Source organism: Helianthus annuus, chromosome 3, assembly GCF_002127325.2.
Source record: "Helianthus annuus cultivar XRQ/B chromosome 3, HanXRQr2.0-SUNRISE, whole genome shotgun sequence".
NCBI lineage: Eukaryota > Viridiplantae > Streptophyta > Magnoliopsida > Asterales > Asteraceae > Helianthus > Helianthus annuus.
The window spans coordinates 149,560,473-149,583,912 of NC_035435.2; the positions used below are offsets into that span (position 1 = coordinate 149,560,473).

At 36.6% G+C, this 23,440-nt stretch overlaps 1 long non-coding RNA gene across 5 annotated transcripts; it reads right to left on the reverse strand.

The window, feature by feature from the left end:
• Positions 1–9,609: 9,609 nt before the first annotated feature.
• LOC110930007 lies at positions 9,610–13,864 on the reverse strand. 5 transcript variants are annotated; one of them, XR_002587584.2, is made up of 7 exons: positions 13,599–13,864; positions 13,200–13,497; positions 12,895–13,057; positions 12,608–12,684; positions 11,640–11,815; positions 11,211–11,306; positions 9,637–10,149 (listed from the first exon to the last, which is right to left on the reverse strand). It is a non-coding gene; the product is annotated as an uncharacterized LOC110930007 (long non-coding RNA). The 5 variants fall into 5 exon arrangements; XR_004888589.1 differs by having other exon boundaries at positions 13,594–13,864; XR_004888588.1 differs by lacking the exon at positions 12,895–13,057 and having other exon boundaries at positions 9,610–9,809; positions 9,993–10,149; positions 13,200–13,863.
• Between the last annotated feature and the right edge of the window lie 9,576 nt (positions 13,865–23,440).

Below are 23,440 nucleotides of genomic sequence, written 5' to 3' on the forward strand. Positions count from 1 at the left end.
CGATTTGTTATAAAAAATCATTAATCTTGTCTAACAATGTTGGCTTTTGGGGTTATTTTTCCTTGCAGAAAAGTTGAATCAAATATGAAGGTATGAAGCGGATTTAACTACCAAAGCCCAAGGGCAGTGTGCTAGACTGCCAACAACAACATTATGCATTTAAATTGTACTTTTTGAGTTGATGAGATAGAATTTGATAAATGTTGTACACTTACTACATTATATACATATTTGAGTTGATGAGATCGAATTTGATAAATGTTGTACACTTAGTCACGTTATATTATATAACCCTAAAAAATAACTTTTGGATACCTTAGCCTAACTTAATAGTTGTGTCTTTTCACATCACACCCTTAAATAATACCCTTGCATTAATAAACACATATCATATATTAAACACATGTTATGCTAACTGCCAACCCAAACCAACATGTCCCAATATAAATACCCCTTTAATAAATTATATTATACCCTTATACAATTAGCAACTTAGATTATATTCTATTTGTTTAAAAGTCACATCTTTTAATTCATTTTACTCACACCATTTCATTATATTATATAAAATAACTACATACTTGAGAAAAAGATCCGTTGGGATGGTTGCCGCACCTCTAGCATACACGAGACGCCTGTTCGATCCCGTTTTGTGTCGTTTCATTCATTTTTTTGGTTTTTTTTATTTTTTTATTTTTTTTTATTTTTTTAATACCAAATCCTATCTAAATGTTGCATTAGAATAAACAAATCCCATCTAAACATTGCCATGGAAATAATCTAAGCGTTCCATCTTATTATAACAAAATATATATGCATCCATGAAATTTTTTCTAAAGAATATTAAACTTTTTTTATATAACACGAAGAAATGGATATATTAAACAATAATCGAAACAATTTTTTGACTTCTTTTTCTTTTTACAAAATCCCATGTAAACGTTGCCATGGATTAAATAACCTAAACGTTCCATCTTATTATAACAAAACTGTATATATGCATCCATTAATTTTTTAAACAATATTAAATATTAAATAAAACGAAGAAATGGATATATTAAACAATAATCGAAACAAATTTTTCTTACGTTTAAACGAAAATAAGCATTTTATTAACACAGTAATTATTATTATTAATCTTATCAATTCTTAACAGAAACTCATTTACTCTGCCTTTTCCCAAACGAAGCAACGCAAAAGGCAACACATGTATGCAACCAAGAATAAGACTGTCTGCAGATGATTGATCCATCGACAATAGACAATTCTTTAATGATCGATCATTCCACTACAGACAAAAAAACAACCCACATATATATAACCGATTTAGTACGCGTCTATGTGCGGGATCCTCAATTCCCAATGATGTTGATCTCCTAAAAGGAATACAATCTTTTTTTAGTTCTATCCTCAGACTAATCAATTGCACCAAGCACCGACTTTAATAACTTCAAGAACAAATGAAACAAAGCTTATAGCAATTGAATTCCAATTCAATAAACGAATGGCACAACATATAATTTCTTAAAAACGATAAGGTTTTCAAGTGAAAACCTATTTTATCTTTTATCTTTTTTTCTTTTTCTTTTGAATCAACTTTCTTTTTAAACTTCATTACGAGTTTTTTGATCACTTCCGTAATCAAATTGATCACTTTCCTGATAATTAAATAATAGGGAAAAGATCAAATACAAAGTTTATTTTGGTTAGAAAGTGTAGGAAGCAATAGGATTAGGACATGTGGCAACATTTAAAATAAAGAAAAAGGGTATTTTAGTCAATCCAACCCTTTCTTCTTTCTTTTCAAAACCCAGTAACTTCAAAACCCACAATTTTCAAAACCTACCATCTTCAACCATTTCTTCCTTTTCTATATCAATAATCACTACATCATAGTGCGATTTTCATCACCAATCAATGATTCAAACACCCGATCAACGTGTTCTTCAGCTTTTTTTGAAGAAAACCCAGTTTAATTTCATAAAAAATCTTCTTTTTTCCGGTGATTTTGGAGATAATCACTCGATTCGTTCGATTCGAGCGCTGATAAGTGTTTCAATCATTCAAAATTCGTCAATTGTTGAAGAAATCACTTCGATCCATGTAAGAAATTCTTTCATTTCATTTTTACGATCTGGGTTTTTGATTTAGTCATTGCGTTTTATGATCATGGCGGGGGTCCGGGGGCAGCGCCCCTGGCAGCAAGGTCCCAGGGGCGGCAGCCCCTGGCGGGGTCCAAGGGGCAGAGCCCCTGGCTGGGGTTGAAGTGATTGTTGTAATAAAAATGCACCAGAAAAATTAATTTTCCAGAAATTGGCTCATTTCGAAGACAGTAATTCATAGACAATTCAGACAGTTCACAGACAATTCACAGACAGTTCCCAGACAGTTTTATGTGTCCATTGCGTTTTAGAAATAAGAGAGTTTTATGTGTTTTCTTGCTATTACGTTTTAGTAAAAACACATTTTTAAGTATTTTTTGTAACGCCCTACTTCTTCGTACTTTCCATATTTAGAAAGTCCTGCTTGTATTTCTATTTTTGGAAACTTGTATTCCTTGTTATCGTATTTCGGTGTATTGTTGTTTAATCGAGACTTGGATCATAATAAAATTCGTTATTTCATACAAGTTATACTTCACTTATTCATTCATACTTATACATTCGATGTCTTATTCGTGAATCTTGTAAACGTGATCGACTAAAAAAAATAATACATATCGTATATTCATGACCCATATACTTCGCTTACGCATATACGTCACCTATTCATGTTTGTACAATTGATGCGCACGCTTATTTTACTACACATTTTGTGTAATCAAAACATGTTTAAATACTTAACTAGTTTTATAACCAGCGCGTGTTGCGGCGCACTAAACCGAATCGTTCTCGGTTTGATAACATATATGTTTATTATTCAATTGGTTGTACATTACTATAAACGATTTGAATTAAAAATCACGATTAGTTATACATTACTGTAAACGATTCGAATTAAAAATCAAAATCACCCGGGCTGAAACCCCCGCCTAAGGGGCCACGAGGAAACCCAAGCCCACCCGAGGTGGTGACTTGGGCGTTTGTACCCAACCCACGCCACAACCCCCGCCCCATACCCCATATTCTAATATTTCCTAGATCTTTTTTTTTAACACATAGCCGTTGGCCAACAGCTAGCCTAAACGGCTACTTGTCTTGGCCAATGAGATCCCGCAATGTCATCTTGATAGCCCCGCTCAACGCCCGGGCTGAAACCCCTGCCCAAGGGGCCACGCCGAAACCCAACCCACCCGGGGTGGTGAATTGGGCATTTGTACCCAACCCACGCCACAACCTCCGCCCCATACCCCATACCTCATATTCTAATATTTCCTAAATCTTTTTTTAAACACATAGCTGTTGGCAAACGGCTAGCCCAAACGGCTACTTGTCTTGACCAATGAGATCCAACCATGTCATTTTGATAGCCCCGCCCAACGCCCGGGCTGAAACCCCCGCCCAAGGGGCCACGCCGAAGCCCAAGCTCACCCGGGGTGGTGACTTGGGCGTTTGTATCCAACCCACGACACAACCCCCGCCCCATACCACATATTCTAATATTTCATAGATTTTTTTAAACACATAGTCGTTGGCAAACGGCTAGCCCAAACAGCTACTTGTCTTGGCCAATGAGATCACGCCATGTCATCTTGATAGCCCCGCCCAACGCTCGGGCTGAAACCCCCGCCTAAGGGGCCAGCCCGAAACCCAAGCCCACCCGAGGTGGTGACTTTGGCGTTTATACCCAACCCACGTCACAACCTCCGCCCCATACCCCATATTCTTATATTCCCTAAATCAATATTTAATTAATATATGTCACTGTTCATTCGCTTCAAATTTTATTAGTATATAATTGTTATACACTTATACGTCACATTTTTTAGTCTAATTAAATCATGTTTAAATTATGTTTTAGACCTTGTTAATCGTACCAAATAACATATAACACTTTAATAACCAACAAATATACATCTAATATGTTAAAACCAAAATAAATAAATAAATAAATAAATAAAAAAGTAGCAGCCGTCGTAACTGCCAAACATCTTTTTATTGTTGTTTAAAACCCTACCTTGTAACATCTTGTTATTTTAATAGTAAATCATGTGCACTAACCTAGGATAACATGAATTATACAATATCTAACATATGTATTTAATTGATCAAAAAAAATATATAAAAACAACTTAGCTGCCATATCAGCGACCGGCCAGCTTTATGGCTGAGTTAATTGTTTATTTTTTTTAGTTTAACACCCAACCAACTTGTATTAAATGTCAACCAACCCAACCTTAATCCTTCCCTATAAATACCACATTAATCCAAGCCCTAAACACTTTACAAACTCATCTAAATCTCTCTCAAATCACCAAAAAACGTTGCTGCAAATCAGAGTTCGGACAGATTCATCGAGCTTTACGAAAATTGGCATAACTTCTTCATTTCTCATCCGTTTTAGCTCATTCTTTTTCCAGAACGCTTGGCTTGACCTTATCTTCGATTCCATGGGTGTTTCTCAATGAATAAACCCCTGGAACTCCGGCAAATAGGCTTCAAAGTCCACTGTTCAAATTTGTTTCATTAATCTTTATCAATACTTACTTAAACTTGAGTTTAACTCACTCAAACCTATGTCCTAATGCTTACAACCTATTGAGACATGTGAAATCAGAGGTGTAAACCTCACATACTTTTCGTTTTGTTTAGGTTTTAACCCACAAGTAATGAACAAGCCTAATGCTTGATGTTTGTGTGATTATAGGACTAGCTTGGGCTATCCTACTTGTAAGTCCACACATTACTTGATGTTTTCCTTAGATTAGTTGTATTTATTCATTCTTTATTGTATGTTCATGACCCTCCTTGGTTGTTTTTACATCAAGTGTAGTGGTGAACACTTAGAGGTACCTAAATGGAAGCTTGTTCTTTCTACCTCCTACATGATTTCCATGATATTTAGAGGTACCTAAATGAAGATCTTAATCTTCTACCTCATGCTTGAAATATTGGACTCAATAATATGTATAAAATATATGTAAGCACATAATCTAAATAATCGAATCTTAGATGATGAATTAGTGTTCATATGTCCAAGTACTAGATTATATCATCCTATGATAACTTGTTACGATTCTAATGGAACCATGTTCCATGAAACCATATAAACTCCTTGGAGTACATAGTGTCAAGAACAAGTATCATATGTATTAGATGATTATTTTCACATGTTATTCTCATATGTTATTTTCATGTTGTTTTATTCCGAGTCTCGACTCTAAGCATACTTGAACTTCAACCCTTATACATTCGGACTCTAAATCTCTACTCGTCAACAATTGGATAATCGGAAAGCATATGCAAACTTTGTGAGTATACTCGCAACCCCCTTTTTATGTTTACCACTTTTTGGGGTGTAACATGTTTTACTATTAAACTACACTTAAACTTATTCTTTATGCAATGCACAAAACAATCCTTATACATGAATACTATGTTATGATACTTGATGCTTACGTGGACCATACTTATGTGATATGTTTTAGTCATTAGCTCTCACGAGCCTCCCTTCGACATGTATAGCGCTATAGGAGTAACGCACCGCCCCCCTTAAACTTGGGTCATGTTGAATTAATTAAACTTTCTTGCGTAAACAGAGGTTGGCTAGAAATATTGCATGTCACGCTAGGTTGATCTCGTATAGACTAAGTTGCCATGTGGATTTGTTTTAAACTTTTACACTTATACTTATACTTATGCTTAAACTTGTATACTCGCCTTTCCTTTTGCATTGAATTGTATTTTAAACATGTTACAGGTTGATGATGACGATGCTATGTAAAGAAGTAGCGTTGATGCCTAGATACACATATAGACGTTTAGGTTTAATATGTTGTATCAATTTTGATTAAGTTGTTACGTATTTCCTTTGAACATGTTATTTGAATTTCCTTGTATGTTTGACAATTTATCTATGAAATGAAATCGGTTTATTAAATATTGTCACAAATAGCGTTATGATGTCTCTAGCAATCTTCACACTTCGTCTCATCCCGATGTTTCCGCCATTGGTTGGGGTGTGACAGATTGGTATCAGAGCCATAACTATAGGGAATTAGGTAGAATTGCCATGCCTTTTACCTAGTCTATAGTTCTAGAGCCTTATTTTTATGTTTTACTTGAGCCACTTGCATGATACATTATTTACTCCTTATTTATTTGCTTTTGGCCTTTTAAACATATATGTCACTTTTGTGTTAATACTTGCTTGGTTTGTTAATACTTGTGGTATCATTCCATCCTTTATGTGCTACCCTTGAAATGTCTTTTACGTATTATTTCTTGAGATACTTATTATGCTTATACTTGTTATTATTACTTTGAACATATGTATTTTACTCGCTTATACTAAAATCAAAACCACTCGTAATACACAAACGAGACAACTTCACCAAACTAGGCGTGAAACCCACAATTTGGTGAACGACTCTCAATCTACCTATTCTTTTCATACGAGATTCATCATCAAGTTAGGAGTGAAGTCCTCATCTTGATGAAGAATTTCAACTTCAAATTCTAGTGGACACTCGTCAACGTGTCGAAATTAAATTTTGACCCGATGAGTACCAACCACACTTAGGGTACAAAATTGCCAAGTTAGGGGTGAAACCCGCATCTTGTCGACTAATCCCACTCCTTGATTTTCATAAATCCCGCCAAGTCTCGAATTTTCAATTGAATTGGGACATGTAGTAACCGGAAGGGTGAATACCGTTAACCGACGTGTCGGCGAGAGTATACCACCTATTAGGCCAAAGCATGCTTCTCAAATTCAAAAGACTTTTCGACCACTTTGGTTAGTCAACGTTCCGTTTTGGAACCATCCAAGTTTTAATCAAATTTACGTTTTATTATTCTCGATCATTTATGATACAATTCCCTCTTTTTCGAATTCGAATTATTTTTGAAATTTCACTTTTACGCATATATCGTACAAATACTTTTTCATACATTTATACATTATTCACATATATGATTTCACATAATTTTATTTATATCCCTTGTAACAATAAATGGAGGCATATCGTCAAGATAGGAGTGATTTCCTTACCTTGACGACTAACTCCGTTCCTTTCCTCATCTTACAACGACCTCACCAACGAGTTAGGGGTGATTCCCTTACGTAGGTGATCGTTTCCAAGACTTACTTTTAATAATCCTTATAACGTACACACTATCACGTTTATACCCAAATTGATTATTATTAGTCAAATTCTTATTCGTCTCAACATGCATGGTCTATTTAAACATACTCCTTATCCTACAATCTAATTTCACATTCTCCCACATCCACGAAATTCTTAATAATACCGTAATCGCTCATTTCTTGATTTTCACAATCCCATGAAATGCTACTTATCAATTTAATCGGTCCAATGAATCTCTTGCCCATGAACTTCATATTCGACTTAATCACTAAAACACGATCACATTATATCATCATACTAAAAAAATCAAACCAACCTTTCTCACATGCTTATAAAATCTTATAGATACTATAGGATCGTTTTACCAAAGACTCTTTTCGACATCACCAAATCATTTGTTAAGATTCTTTTCAATGTTCACTAAGTCCATTTGCTAAATTTCCTTTCTAAGGAACAACGTTTTCACAAGAACCTCCAAAATTCAAAAAAAAAAATTCTTATTTTAATCCAAACGAAGCGAACCTATTATTTTCAAAAACCTTTTCCTACACCAATTTTCAAAACACGTGGGCAAGAAAACTTCATAAGGACCGACAATCTTCAACTTACGTAAACTCTTTTAAAACAAAGGTAGCAGTTTCATTCATTACAAAATACGTTATGCATAACCAATGAGTACTTTATGTTCCTTTACATTTACAAACTATATTCTACCTTCCAAATCAACTCAATCTATTTTGATTCTATAAATTCAACATTTCGCTTAAACAACTATACATGCATATCACCATACACGTTTTAATCGATACCACGCGACGAAATCGCTTATGTCATTCATTTTACGAATCCGAATTTCTCAAACGTTTTATAAGCCCAAATTCGTTATGCTCCAACATACACTATATACGTAATTTTCCTTATTCGTGCCTACACCTATACTCATACGTTTTATACTTATATGTGTTATACTCGTACTACTCTTACGTTTTATGCCTATACTCATACTTATATGCATATTCATACTTAAATTTATATTTATGCTCATACTTTCATTCATACTCATGATTCATACATTCGTACCCGTACACGAGTGGAATCCGAGGGATTCGCTTACGTGGGTCCCATACATACTTAAGCATGGACTTGCTTATATACTATATACATATACGTACTCATTCATATTTTCAAATACCTTAATTCATATACAACTAGTATAAACTATGCAGATCATGCGACAATCGGTATAATCGCGGGTGCACACGGGATTATAGTGATAAGCGCATGAGAACCATAGAGTGTACTGTTGTATATGGTAGAACGCGGAACGTAACATGACACCGGATACGAAACGGACATAATATGGTCAAAACATGGTGGATACGCCGCTGGTACTTCCTATATATAAGTGTTTTCACCGTGTTACCGAACTTTCGTAGAACGTGCCATGAGAAATTCAGTGTTTTGCAGACCTTTGGACCTAATACAAACTTTAGACAACTCACAAACGCGTTATATCCGATTATCCATGACAAGACTTCATTCTTAGCACATCACTTTCATCTATCCAATACATAAGCCATTCATATACTTGCATTCGTTTATTAAGAGTCAATCGTTCAATTCCATATACGCAACTATACGTTTCCAATTATGTTTGGTACCTCAAATCATTTTTGACAAGCGAACTCCTTTGTAAACCTATCTTGTCATTCTTCAAAATTTCATACTTTTTACGTTTCAAATTTTTCGAGTCTCAATTCTTAATAATCACCTTTTGCCAATACTCTTTCAAGTATTTCTCTTGAATAAATTTCGGGACGAAATTTCCTAAAGGAGGGGAGACTGTAACGCCCTGCTTCTTCGTACTTTCCATATTTAGAAAGTCCTGCTTGTATTTCTATTTTTGGAAACTTGTATTCCTTGTTATCGTATTTCGGTGTATTGTTGTGTAATCGAGACTTGGATCATAATAAAATTCGTTATTTCATACAAGTTATACTTCACTTATTCATTCATACTTATACATTCGATGTCTTATTCGTGAATCTTGTAAACGTGATCGACTAAAAAAAATAATACATATCGTATATTCATGACCCATATACTTCGCTTACGCATATACGTCACCTATTCATGTTTGTACAATTGATGCGCACGCTTATTTTACTACACATTTTGTGTAATCAAAACATGTTTAAATACTTAATTGTTATACACTTATACGTCACATTTTTTAGTCTAATTAAATCATGTTTAAATTATGTTTTAGACCTTGTTAGTCGTACCAAATAACATATAACACTTTAATAACCAACAAATACTAGTGGGAAACTCGCGCGTTGCCGCGAAGTCGACAATTGTAAGACGCTAACAGTTCATGGATCGGTTGATGAATTGCATTAACTATAAAAAATACATTAAAATAGATTAGAAATATTACACATTTTAAACACGTCTTATTTTAACATGGAGTAGTACGCAGAATTGATGTACTCCAGTTAGTAATTGTAAGCAAAAGCACATGCTCTGAACTCCAACCATTTTTAAAGAAGTGCCTAATCTGCAAAATAATGATAGGTTTATGCTTGCATGATGACTTAGTAAATGGACCATATTATACCTAGTAGGCTAGTTTATCATTCTACAATCAAGCAAATGACACTATTAATAGAAAATACCCTCATAAGGTTCATCCCTTAACTAAAACAAAAATGCAATCCAACTGCAGCTCTTGACTCGTTACCTGGTGTTGACCCAGCAATACTGTCAATCATACGGACAACTAAACCAATGTCACTAACTCAAGCACCAAGTGTAATATTTCTATTACAGTAATCAGAAATATCATCATCTGAATGTAGTTCTATTATGCCACCAAGTGTTGATGACACAACAACGCCCTAAAACAATGAAAAACAAAAGTTATTAATTCAAAACCTCTATTGGTGGATTGAAGTATTAAACAGTGCTATACATCTATAAATAAGTATATGATAAAAAGTAACACATAATAGATATACATAAAGAAGTGTCTGTCATTTTATCTTATTGGAACTTAAACTTATGGAAAATAAACATTAAATAACTAATAAGTTTTCCTCAAGACTCTATGAAATTATAGCTTTTGTCAATGAAAGAGGATATGGGAAGTTGTTAGTAGGGATGAGGATTTGGTACCGAGTACCGGTACCGGGTACCGGTACCGAACCATACCGGGTATATTCGGAGCCGGTACCGGTACTCACTTTCTCTGTTTTTCGGTACGGTACCGGTATTACAGGAATACAGGTAAACATCGGTACCTGCTTTTCCCGTCTTTCGGTACCGGTACTTTCAGTACCGAACGGGTACCGTGCTCATCCCTAGTTGTTAATAGCTTATAACCATAAATTCAAAAAGAGAATAAGTCACAACAATTAACAATGTGATCTTCTACTTGAAATTGCTTTAAGTTCTAAAATATCATATTGCACATTATATTGAACACACACGACATCTTAGTTATACTTGACAAAGTGGGCAAGTCGGGTGGGCAACCGGGTCAGAACGGGTCATTTTTAAAAATAGCCATTTTGGTTCTTCACAAAACGGGTTTTGACAAAACAGGAATGAGATACCAGCAAAGGAAAAATAAATAGAAGATAACCGATAGTTGAACCAACGGAGAAAAATTCACAACAGAACAAACTCGTACGTCTATTTATGAAAATCTTTTGACCCCTTTGTTAATCTCTATTTAACTACCATCCGGTGATTAATTAAAAACTAATAAAAATCTGATCGGGTGTTGCAGTTGTGAAGCAAGAATAAAACAAGGACAGAAGCAAATCGTAGGGATACTTCAAATATCAAATACCACACTATACCCTCCTTAAATTCATCTTTCTGATATTGAGAATAATGTAGGGTGTATATTGGTTTTTCACATTTAGAATATTTGGGTTAAGTAAGAGGGACTAACCCTGTCCCATAGACCTATGCCCTTTTGTCTGCCTTATTCCTCAAAGTGTAACAGTTCAGTATGCTTAGGGGTCACCTCTCCTTTAACCTCCTTAACCTGAATTCAGTAATTGCAGTGATGTTGAATACAAAGGTGAAATTTTAAAGACATACTAATGGAGAACCCACGCGTTGCCGCAGAGTCGACAATATGGAACGGAAAATATATTTTAAACCTTAAATGATTAAAAAATCATACATAAATTGTGTGTGTATAAAAGCACCCACGTCATGGGGAAATTTTTAATTGCTACATGGGTAATTTTCAACGACAATTTTAAGGTTAATTTAGCTATTCGTGAGATAAAACAAACAGATTAAGATTAGACCCGATTTGACCAAATTGATTAGATGTTTTATTTAAATCATCATATTAACTTATTGAAATTACCTTGCTCTCCTTTAATTGAAATCAACTTCGAGTCTGGCATAAACCTTTTTGCCATCTTGCTTGCTTGGTCCTTGTCTAGTGCAACTTTGGACACAAACACGATTAACCAATTCTCTTAATTTTGCAAAATCAATTTCAGGCACAGTTTTAGTACATGTCTTGAGCTCATCTGGATCCTACAACAACGACAACATTTTTGTCAATTTTAACCATCTTTTCAATTTAAACTCAACATTTTGCAAATGTTAGTGGTAATACATCGAACGCTACAAGAACGACAGTTGCATATGGTTCTTGAAAACAAAAGAACAATATCTTAAGGGACACACCTTTTAATCCTTGACTTTATAGTTATTAAAAACTAAGCATGCAAGTTATCTACTGTTCAAGAGTACTGGTTTTTGCTGTTCAATACAACTGGTATAAACAGAAGTCGTTCCAAGAGTTGACATAATAAGCACATCATTTGTGGAATATGAAATTAAGCTATATGTTAATTCATCAAAGTTCAAAATATTATTTGAACATGATTAAGCGCATGAAAACTTAACTCTATCCTTCTACATAATTAAGAGTTTAATTTTCTTAACATGATCACATGCTAAACAAAAATTAACCTTCATTTTCCTTCTATATAAATGGTGAAGCTGATGCGAGCCAATAACAAATACAACTCCTTGCATTCGTTACACAACCACATGATAAGAAAATGATACATCTAAATATAATATTAAAAAGGGCAACTTCAAAATGAATCTAAAGAAAAGGTAACTTTCATATATCCCCCTAGTAATAGCTCAACTAAGCCCTAAGAAGAAAAAAACTCTCATATGTAACTATAATGTCGTAACACTATAGGTTTAACTTTCATTTTCGGGCCAATACCATCCAAATGCATACTTTGTTATTGTGGAATACTAATTTTTCTTACCATTATCATCTCAAACTAATGAAAAGAAAGTAATTACCTCCCATTTGGCCGAAAATGTACTTTCATCTGCAACTTTGTTCCCGGTTGTCAAATTCTAGGCCATGTCGGACGCAGCTGGAAATAACCAATCAACAATGTTAAACTAAATAATGTAGTCATTTGAAAGAAAAAAACATCTCCATCAATAACATCTTTAAAAAAATCATCAGCCCTCAGCCATTCAGTCACCAACATGAACATGGATCTGAATAGCATTTCCAGTTAACTATTGTAAATCATATCAACATCCATTAAAGAATATTTCACACAATAGTATAAACTAACCTGGGTAGCCAAAAATCGTTTACCAAAGATCCATCTCTTTTAACAATCAAAACGCAACTGTATAAACTATCCTGGCTAGCAAAAAACAGATTCGGATTTGGATCTTTGATTATAAGACGTTCATCTTTCTTACCAGCACACCATTTAAATAGAAATATCCACTCTGGCATGTGAATTCAAGAAACAATATAAATATGACATTCTGAAGCAATGCTATTTCATTATGAACACAAGTATAACCAGGATTAAAGATTAACCTAAGATGTTTAGTGAATGAAGATCCAAGAAATAATCAGTAATCTTACCTGGTCAGAACGCCTCTTGGATTCGAGCAATGGCGTCACGGACAAGAACCGAACAAGAACATGCCACTTTCTTCCTCCTTGGAAAACCCTAATCGAATACCTTTGGTCACTGCCCACACTCTTTCTCGTGGTTGACGTCCATCGGTAGTTGATGCTAATTTCTAAGTGCAAATCCGTGGAGATAAACTTCAGCAAACAAACCTGGAATATGCTGGCAAGAGACATAAAACACTATTCAATCGGGGGATTGATGCAGAAGCTAGCAGAACTCTGTTGATTAAAATCCTGTGAACGTCACCTGGTTCCATCAAATGTTCAATTAGAAATTGAATAAGCAGCTAATAAACCACAATCTTCATATAATTTAAAGTTTAAAGCAAAGTGGATGAACAACACTACAGTGTTTCATGGCAAACCCTAGCCGTTGGCCTTTGACGACCACCAATACCACAGCCCCTGGAACCACTGTCGCCGGCAGGGCAGAAGGTGGAGTGAGAACGTAAGGGGGATTTGAGAGGGCAAATTGAAGGTGGGATGATTCATTTGTAGTCTTTACAGGGATATTAGGGTTATGGAGGATTCAGTCGTGATGAAGGTGAAGAGATGAGAGGAAACTGTGATTTGGGTATTAGGGCTATATATTCAATTCCAGTATAAGAAACGATTCAAATGTCTAAGAAGTTAATGTACGGTTATTCCATGATTAAATCCCTAAAACACCCCTATGGTGTCTTAAAAGTTTTGAAAAGTTGCAACTTTAGCCCCTTTAAAATGGCTTCTCTCTATTGTACATAATGCTTCAAAATTTATACGCAAATAAAATTACTAACTTGTCCATCACTTCTCCTTTTTAATATATTATAGATACATCTAATATGTTAAAACCAAAAAAAATAAATAAATAAATAAATAAAAAAGTAGCAGCCGTCGTAACTGCCAAACATCTTTTTATTGTTGTTTAAAACCCTACCTTGTAACATCTTGTTATTTTAATAGTAAATAAATCATGTGCACTAACCTAGCATAACATGAATTATACAATATCTAACATATGTATTTAATTGATCAAAAAAAATATATAAAAACAACTTAGCTGCCATATCAGCGACCGGCCAGCTTTATGGCTGAGTTAATTGTTTATTTTTTTTAGTTTAACACCCAACCAACTTGTATTAAATGTCAACCAACCCAACCTTAATCCTTCCTTATAAATACCACATTAATCCAAGCCCTAAACACTTTACAAACTCATCTAAATCTCTCTCAAATCACCAAAAAACGTTGCTGCAAATCAGAGTTCGGACAGATTCATCGAGCTTTACGAAAATTGGCATAACTTCTTCATTTCTCATCCGTTTTAGCTCATTCTTTTTCCAGAACGCTTGGCTTGACCTTATCTTCGATTCCATGGGTGTTTCTCAATGAATAAACCCCTGGAACTCCGGCAAATAGGCTTCAAAGTCCACTGTTCAAATTTGTTTCATTAATCTTTATCAATACTTACTTAAACTTGAGTTTAACTCACTCAAACCTATGTCCTAATGCTTACAACCTATTGAGACATGTGAAATCAGAGGTGTAAACCTCACATACTTTTCGTTTTGTTTAGGTTTTAACCCACAAGTAATGAACAAGCCTAATGCTTGATGTTTGTGTGATTATAGGACTAGCTTGGGCTATCCTACTTGTAAGTCCACATATTACTTGATGTTTTCCTTAGATTAGTTGTATTTATTCATTCTTTATTGTATGTTCATGACCCTCCTTGGTTGTTTTTACATCAAGTGTAGTGGTGAACACTTAGAGGTACCTAAATGGAAGCTTGTTCTTCCTACCTCCTACATGATTTCCATGATATTTAGAGGTACCTAAATGAAGATCTTAATCTTCTACCTCATGCTTGAAATATTGGACTCAATAATATGTATAAAATATATGTAAGCACATAATCCAAATAATCGAATCTTAGATGATGAATTAGTGTTCATATGTCCAAGTACTAGATTATATCATCCTATGATAACTTGTTACGATTCTAATGGAACCATGTTCCATGAAACCATATAAACTCCTTGGAGTACATAGTGTCAAGAACAAGTATCATATGTATTAGATGATTATTTTCACATGTTATTCTCATATGTTATTTTCATGTTGTTTTATTCCGAGTCTCGACTCTAAGCATACTTGAACTTCAACCCTTATACATTCGGACTCTAAATCTCTACTCGTCAACGATTGGATAATCGGAAAGTATATGCAAACTTTGTGAGTATACTCGCAACCCCCTTTTTATGTTTACCACTTTTTGGGGTGTAACATGTTTTACTATTAAACTACACTTAAACTTAATCTTTATGCAATGCACAAAACAATCCTTATACATGAATACTATGTTATGATACTTGATGCTTACGTGGACCATACTTATGTGATATGTTTTAGTCATTAGCTCTCACGAGCCTCCCTTCGACATGTATAGCGCTATAGGAGTAACGCACCGCCCCCCTTAAACTTGGGTCATGTTGAATTAATTAAACTTTCTTGCGTAAACAGAGGTTGGCTAGAAATATTGCATGCCACGCTAGGTTGATCTCGTATAGACTAAGTTGCCATGTGGATTCGTTTTAAACTTTTACACTTATACTTATACTTATGCTTAAACTTGTATACTCGCCTTTGCTTTTGCATTGAATTGTATTTTAAACATGTTACAGGTTGATGATGACGATGCTATGTAAAGAAGTAGCGTTGATGCCTAGATACACATATAGACGTTTAGGTTTTGTGACAACTCGTATTTCGAACCCGTCTTTGTATTGTATGTAACGAATGTGAACGTGTTGTGATTTATGTGAATCTTAATTTATTAGATGCTTTTATGTGCACGTGTGTATGTATTGCATGTTTGTATTAAACGCACAACTTGATCCGATCGCACAACACTACACCCGATCGCACAAGCCATTTGGGCTTATCCTTGTACGCGGACCCTTAGGGCAGCCCAAGTGGGTTCAGCCCACTTCCCCTAGCCGATTTACCCTTAGAATGTTTGTAACATTCTCACAACTTGCAAACTTTACCACACACACAAGTTACAAACCCTAAGCTCTCTCGTACCTCTCTCGAAGCCGGCGGCCTTCCTATCCTTCGAAGCTTCTTTGATTTCATCCCCTCTCTTTCGGTTAGTGCTTTGGTTTATGTTTTCTTGTTGATTAATGTTATGATTCCATACTTAGGTTAAACCTGTCACACCCCCAAATTTCCACCTAGGGCGTGTCCCTAATGGAGGTGTAACGATTCAACAGAGAACCACCAATCATATCAAACACAAGTTATAATAAATTACCAGACTGAAATAAATGTATCGTTTGAAAAACCAAACCCAAAGTACTGAGCGGAAGCATAAAAGTATAAATGTATATGTGTGTCGAAAACCCAATCAATATAAATGTTTGTCATGACCATAACCACTCCAACAGCATCAGACGGCAAGCTCCCAAGTTCCTTCAGTAATTACCTACAAGCATGTAAACAAGTGTGTCAGACTACGCTGGTGAGTTCAAGGTTTGTGTTTGTTTACCAAGTAGCGTTACCATTCATGTGAGTAAAACAGTTTACAAAATGATATGTTGTTTGTTGTTATGATGTTTGACGTTTCGATGTTGCTCATGTTAGATACCCTAGGGAGTGTGCCCATAAGTATCCGGGGAGTGGGTACCCCTTAACGACCGTTTGCTATGTTGCCTTCGTTAGATACCCTAGGGAGAGTGCCCATATGTATCCGAGGAGTGTGCCTCTAACAACCATAGCCCTATCCAGATAATTAGTTCACGCCCGTCCTTACGGCCCGGTGTGAGGTTTCCCACCTAATAGCGCTATCAACTAATCACCCCCATTGCCCTCCAGGCAATAACCAAAACCGATTAAGTTATTTACCCAATGTTTCCCTTCCAAATGTTTACCAGTTGTCCCAAACCACCGGGACGCATGCTTGAGAAAAGTGCAGTGAACTCACCTTTGGTTTGCTCGGCAAGATAAATTACTTGTTTAATGATTACTCAAACACGTCCTAAAAGGGTTATCGATACAGTTAGTTACGACTATTCCATGTACGCATGATTTATACCAACACGTATATTGTTCACATAGCACAAGTAGAGTTCACACATCACCATATGAACAGTCATGAGATTCATCAGTAACATATGCTATACTATCCTATAATTATCACACATGTGCTAATCACTTGTAAATCGCAGTCATGCTTCATATTCTACTAGCCACATACCGTTAACATACAATTCACATTCATTAGTACTTAGTAAAGTCCTCAATACGTATCAACATATAATAACTCATCAACCAAGCACGACCCAATAAGGATGTGGCCCATAACTTAACCAGCCCAAGTTGTTAAATGTTGATGCCCGGCCCATACATTCGACCCTTGAATCCCCAGCCAGTTTACAACTATTACAATGCTCAGCCCACTATATTTATTAGTTCCGATTATATCTATTAAATGGAAGCCAGGCCCAATCCAACTATCACGTTCTCACGACCCTTATAGCCTAATCCATCCTCTTTCTACCCAAATCTGACCGGCCCACAACCCTTTAACAACCCTTTTACAATAATAACCCCAACATGTGAACATGAGCCTGTTTATTACCCACTTGACCGACCAGGTTTATAATTCACCTATTTTAATTATGATCAAATCCAAAACCCTCGTGCCTGTACATCCTCGGTTATTAATAAATAGCCACTTAATTACATAACCACATTAATGACAGGCCCAATTTAGTCAGTCTCATTATAGTCTAGTTCGGCCCAGGTTATGTATCGGCAAACCCCATCCGAGTGCGGCCCAGACAACCCAGCAACACATCTACACGTTTGGTAGCCCATTACCCAGTACCCAGCTAACAACTTATCAGTTCACTTTAATAGGCCATATTAGTTTACATATCACCGGCCCAAACCAGGTGCTATCTAATCACCTACACAACTTTATTTATCATGAACTAGTCAATTTAATTCAACATAACCCCTGACTTCCTCTGGATCAAATAATACCCCCCATTGTGACGGTTTCTCATAAACAAATTAATAATAGTTTCCTCTTTGAACAAAAACAACTATTAACAGTTTACATTATGTGCAACAACTCATACTATCATAATCTAATATACATATGAAATCATGATCTACAACATCAGTAACATTCAATCGGTCCTATTACATGTGGAAACCTCATTCAATACAATTAACTTACATAAACGGGACCAGTTATCAAAACATACAAATGGTTTTCAGTTTTCTCATCACTACATAGCATGTATATAATATCAACCCACACAACCATAAAGGTTAACAATCATTAAAACTAACCAAGAATTCGGCTGCCAAGGATGTTATTTCGAACAGGGGGGGGTGGACTGCTGGAGTCGTGCGATCAAAGGAGAGGGGAAATCTTCTGTGCCGTGTGAGGATTTGAGAGAGAGAGATATGGAGGAGTTTGTTATAGTTTTAAACTAGATCAGGTTGAGTTAGATTACAATACGTATGCTTATTGGGCCGATAAGGGTTATGGCTTATTGATCAGATTATTATAGTTTGTTATGGCTAAAGGTATTTGGGCCGATCACTAATCACTAAGGATCAATACATATGGGGCGTTGGGCCAGTTAACCAATCAACGGTCTGTTGGGCTTATTATTCAGACGATACAAAAGTTGGGCCGAGACTACAAGATATACAAATTGTGAAAACATGCAAGTGTATAGTGGGTTCCGGATGTTGTGGACTGATGCATTAACAGATTTTAAATAGTGAACTTGCGGCCCAAAGAGGTGCGGCCCAAAATGCCATTACCTAAAATAACAAGTTATCGTACGAGTAGACTTAACGGAGTTATACGAACAGAACGTCTAATACAGAGAGAAAGGAGTTCGAGGAGTTAAGATAACAAGATTCCGCGTTACAAACCATGAGAGTTCGGGTTGTCACATCATCCCCAACTTGAAAGAAATTTCGTCCCGAAATTTAGCAAACAGTCACTGAAGAAGCTAGTTTTGTTAAGCGTTTTCGCGGGGTGTCACATCATCCCCTACTTGAAAGGATTTTCGTCCCGAAAATTGATCTAAGACAATGGCTTGAAGTGAGTTCCGACGAACTCGATCTATAGATACCTTACAACGATGAATATATTGCAGGCAAGAATCAAGAATTACTAACCAAAACCAGTCACACAATAACATTTTATAATTACTGAGTTCTATGCCCTAAAACATCATGGTTTTCATTCATCAAGCGACACACTCACATGATAACAGAACACAAATCACGCATACGCCATGTATAACACAATTAGATACACATATCGTGCGTCCATCAATAATAGTTAACTATGATGGAACACTAACTCGACAAACGACACACGGCGACCCGTTAACACGCAAGAAAGGGTTATGACTAGGCTGGCTTTTCTTGATGTTGTCATCGACCCATAGGCATTGCATCAACCCATAGGCATCGGATATTACAGAGGCCAACGAGAGGTTTATCATAATTAAGGTAACTGTAGTGGAGTCAAAGATGTGATTCTCGTGGTGCAAAGGTAAAAAGAGGTAAGGTGACGACTCAGTACAAGAAATATCCTTTAAACGATAAAATAAGAAATCCATTCAAATTAAACCATATAAGTCACTACATCGAATATTCGCAAAAGTTTTAATCACCACGATTGTTTATACGAAAACAACTGAAAGAAAAATAACTAGATAAACGATTGAAAGACGAGTCAGTCATCCACGTCACCATCCCCGAAGTCACTACCATCATCATCGTCTTCGTCATGATCCGGGACCTCCTCTGGCTCTTCTTCCTCCTCTTCCGGATCTTCTTCCTCCTCTTCGGGTTCTTCATCAGACCCTTCCGCCTCTAGTTCGGGAGGTGCCGGGACTGGGGCTGGCTCGGGTTCAGGTGCGAAGCGAGCTTCCTCCAAGTGATGGACCCTCCAATCTATCATACCTATCTGTTGGGCCTGCGAGTTAAGCCTTTCATGATCCAATCGAGCGTCTCTCAGTATCAGACCTTGTACCTCACGCCCTTTTAGGGCTTCTGCCTTCAAGTCAGTAGTCCTCCTAATAAGTTCCTGTATCTGCTTCTCTTGAGCTTCCAACCGCCCTCCTTGGGTATCAACCTTTCTTAGTAATTTCTGATTCTGCTCCATTAAGACTTGGTTTTGTTCTATTAGAATCTGGTTATAATCTCGGAGGGCCTTACTCACAGCCGACTCGGCCTGAGCGCTGAGGGAGTTAACTGGTAGGGCATGCGTAGGTCGGGAGGACGACTCCCCGCCCTGTGCGAGTCTCTTCCTATAAGCAGCACGCGTCTCCATCTGACGCGGGGGTGAGTGAGTATCAGCGGGTGCCTTCCCTGGCGCCCGGGATTGGTCGGAAGATGCGGACGATGTAGACATACCTGTCGAGTTGATGACGTAACGCAAGTTAAACGAAAGGATGCACACTCACAACGTTCCAAAAGAGGGGATTAACGCAGAAAGGAAATATGACAGAAAAAAAAAAGTAAGCACACAAGGTTTCAATCAATAGTTGCTACGTCCGTTTCCTCGTCCACTCATGTTTCTATATATGGGAAATGAACTAATTTAGGGGTCGAAAAGTAGGAAAGTGTTCAGGTTTATCACGTTGAGAACAATTAACTACCATATTCATACACAAACAGGGAAGAACCCCTCTCACACTCGTTAAGCCTCATTGGGATTTGCATGCACCACGCGTTATTATTATGTGTGCACCCATGATAATAAGGCGGTTTGCATGCTCCTCTCGATGCTTCTTAACTTATGTTTGAAGTTTCTCCCACTCCAATCAACACAAAATGAGCACTACCAACAAGATTAAAATTTACTAGATACAAGTGTTATGTTGCACTAACAATGTGTCATGATGCCTACCATGTCGTATCGTGCATTACATTTACTAGACATATAAGTATAGGCTAAGGAGGAATGAACCTTGCAGTCTGAAGCTGAGTGTCATGGTCAATGTTTGGATCAATTCGGTTATAGTCTGGTTTTATAAAAACATTTTTAAAACCGAGTTCTCTATAACCAGTGGCTCTGATACCAAACTGTCACACCCCCAAATTTCCACCTAGGGCGTGTCCCTAATGGAGGTGTAACGATTCAACAGAGAACCACCAATCATATCAAACACAAGTTATAATAAATTACCAGACTGAAATAAATGTATCGTTTGAAAAACCAAACCCAAAGTACTGAGCGGAAGCATAAAAGTATAAATGTATATGTGTGTCGAAAACCCAATCAATATAAATGTTTGTCATGACCATAACCACTCCAACAGCATCAGACGGAAAGCTCCCAAGTTCCTTCAGTAATTACCTACAAGCATGTAAACAAGTGTGTCAGACTACGCTGGTGAGTTCAAGGTTTGTGTTTGTTTACCAAGTAGCGTTACCATTCATGTGAGTAAAACAGTTTACAAAATGATATGTTGTTTGTTGTTATGATGTTTGACGTTTCGATGTTGCTCATGTTAGATACCCTAGGGAGTGTGCCCATAAGTATCCGGGGAGTGGGTACCCCTTAACGACCGTTTGCTATGTTGCCTTCGTTAGATACCCTAGGGAGAGTGCCCATATGTATCCGAGGAGTGTGCCTCTAACAACCATAGCCCTATCCAGATAATTAGTTCACGCCCGTCCTTACGGCCCGGTGTGAGGTTTCCCACCTAATAGCGCTATCAACTAATCACCCCCATTGCCCTCCAGGCAATAACCAAAACCGATTAAGTTATTTACCCAATGTTTCCCTTCCAAATGTTTACCAGTTGTCCCAAACCACCGGGACGCATGCTTGAGAAAAGTGCAGTGAACTCACCTTTGGTTTGCTCGGCAAGATAAATTACTTGTTTAATGATTACTCAAACACGTCCTAAAAGGGTTATCGATACAGTTAGTTACGACTATTCCATGTACGCATGATTTATACCAACACGTATATTGTTCACATAGCACAAGTAGAGTTCACACATCACCATATGAACAGTCATGAGATTCATCAGTAACATATGCTATACTATCCTATAATTATCACACATGTTCTAATCACTTGTAAATCGCAGTCATGCTTCATATTCTACTAGCCACATACCGTTAACATACAATTCACATTCATTAGTACTTAGTAAAGTCCTCAATATGTATCAACATATAATAACTCATCAACCAAGCACGACCCAATAAGGATGTGGCCCATAACTTAACCAGCCCAAGTTGTTAAATGTTGATGCCCGGCCCATACATTCGACCCTTGAATCCCCAGCCAGTTTACAACTATTACAATGCTCAGCCCACTATATTTATTAGTTCCGATTATATCTATTAAATGGAAGCCAGGCCCAATCCAACTATCACGTTCTCACGACCCTTATAGCCTAATCCATCCTCTTTCTACCCAAATCTGACCGGCCCACAACCCTTTAACAACCCTTTTACAATAATAACCCCAACATGTGAACATGAGCCTGTTTATTACCCACTTGACCGACCAGGTTTATAATTCACCTATTTTAATTATGATCAAATCCAAAACCCTCGTGCCTGTACATCCTCGGTTATTAATAAATAGCCACTTAATTACATAACCACATTAATGACAGGCCCAATTTAGTCAGTCTCATTATAGTCTAGTTCGGCCCAGGTTATGTATCGGCAAACCCCATCCGAGTGCGGCCCAGACAACCCAGCAACACATCTACACGTTTGGTAGCCCATTACCCAGTACCCAGCTAACAACTTATCAGTTCACTTTAATAGGCCATATTAGTTTACATATCACCGGCCCAAACCAGGTGCTATCTAATCACCTACACAACTTTATTTATCATGAACTAGTCAATTTAATTCAACATAACCCCTGACTTCCTCTGGATCAAATAATACCCCCCATTGTGACGGTTTCTCATAAACAAATTAATAATAGTTTCCTCTTTGAACAAAAACAACTATTAACAGTTTACATTATGTGCAACAACTCATACTATCATAATCTAATATACATATGAAATCATGATCTACAACATCAGTAACATTCAATCGGTCCTATTACATGTGGAAACCTCATTCAATACAATTAACTTACATAAACGGGACCAGTTATCAAAACATACAAATGGTTTTCAGTT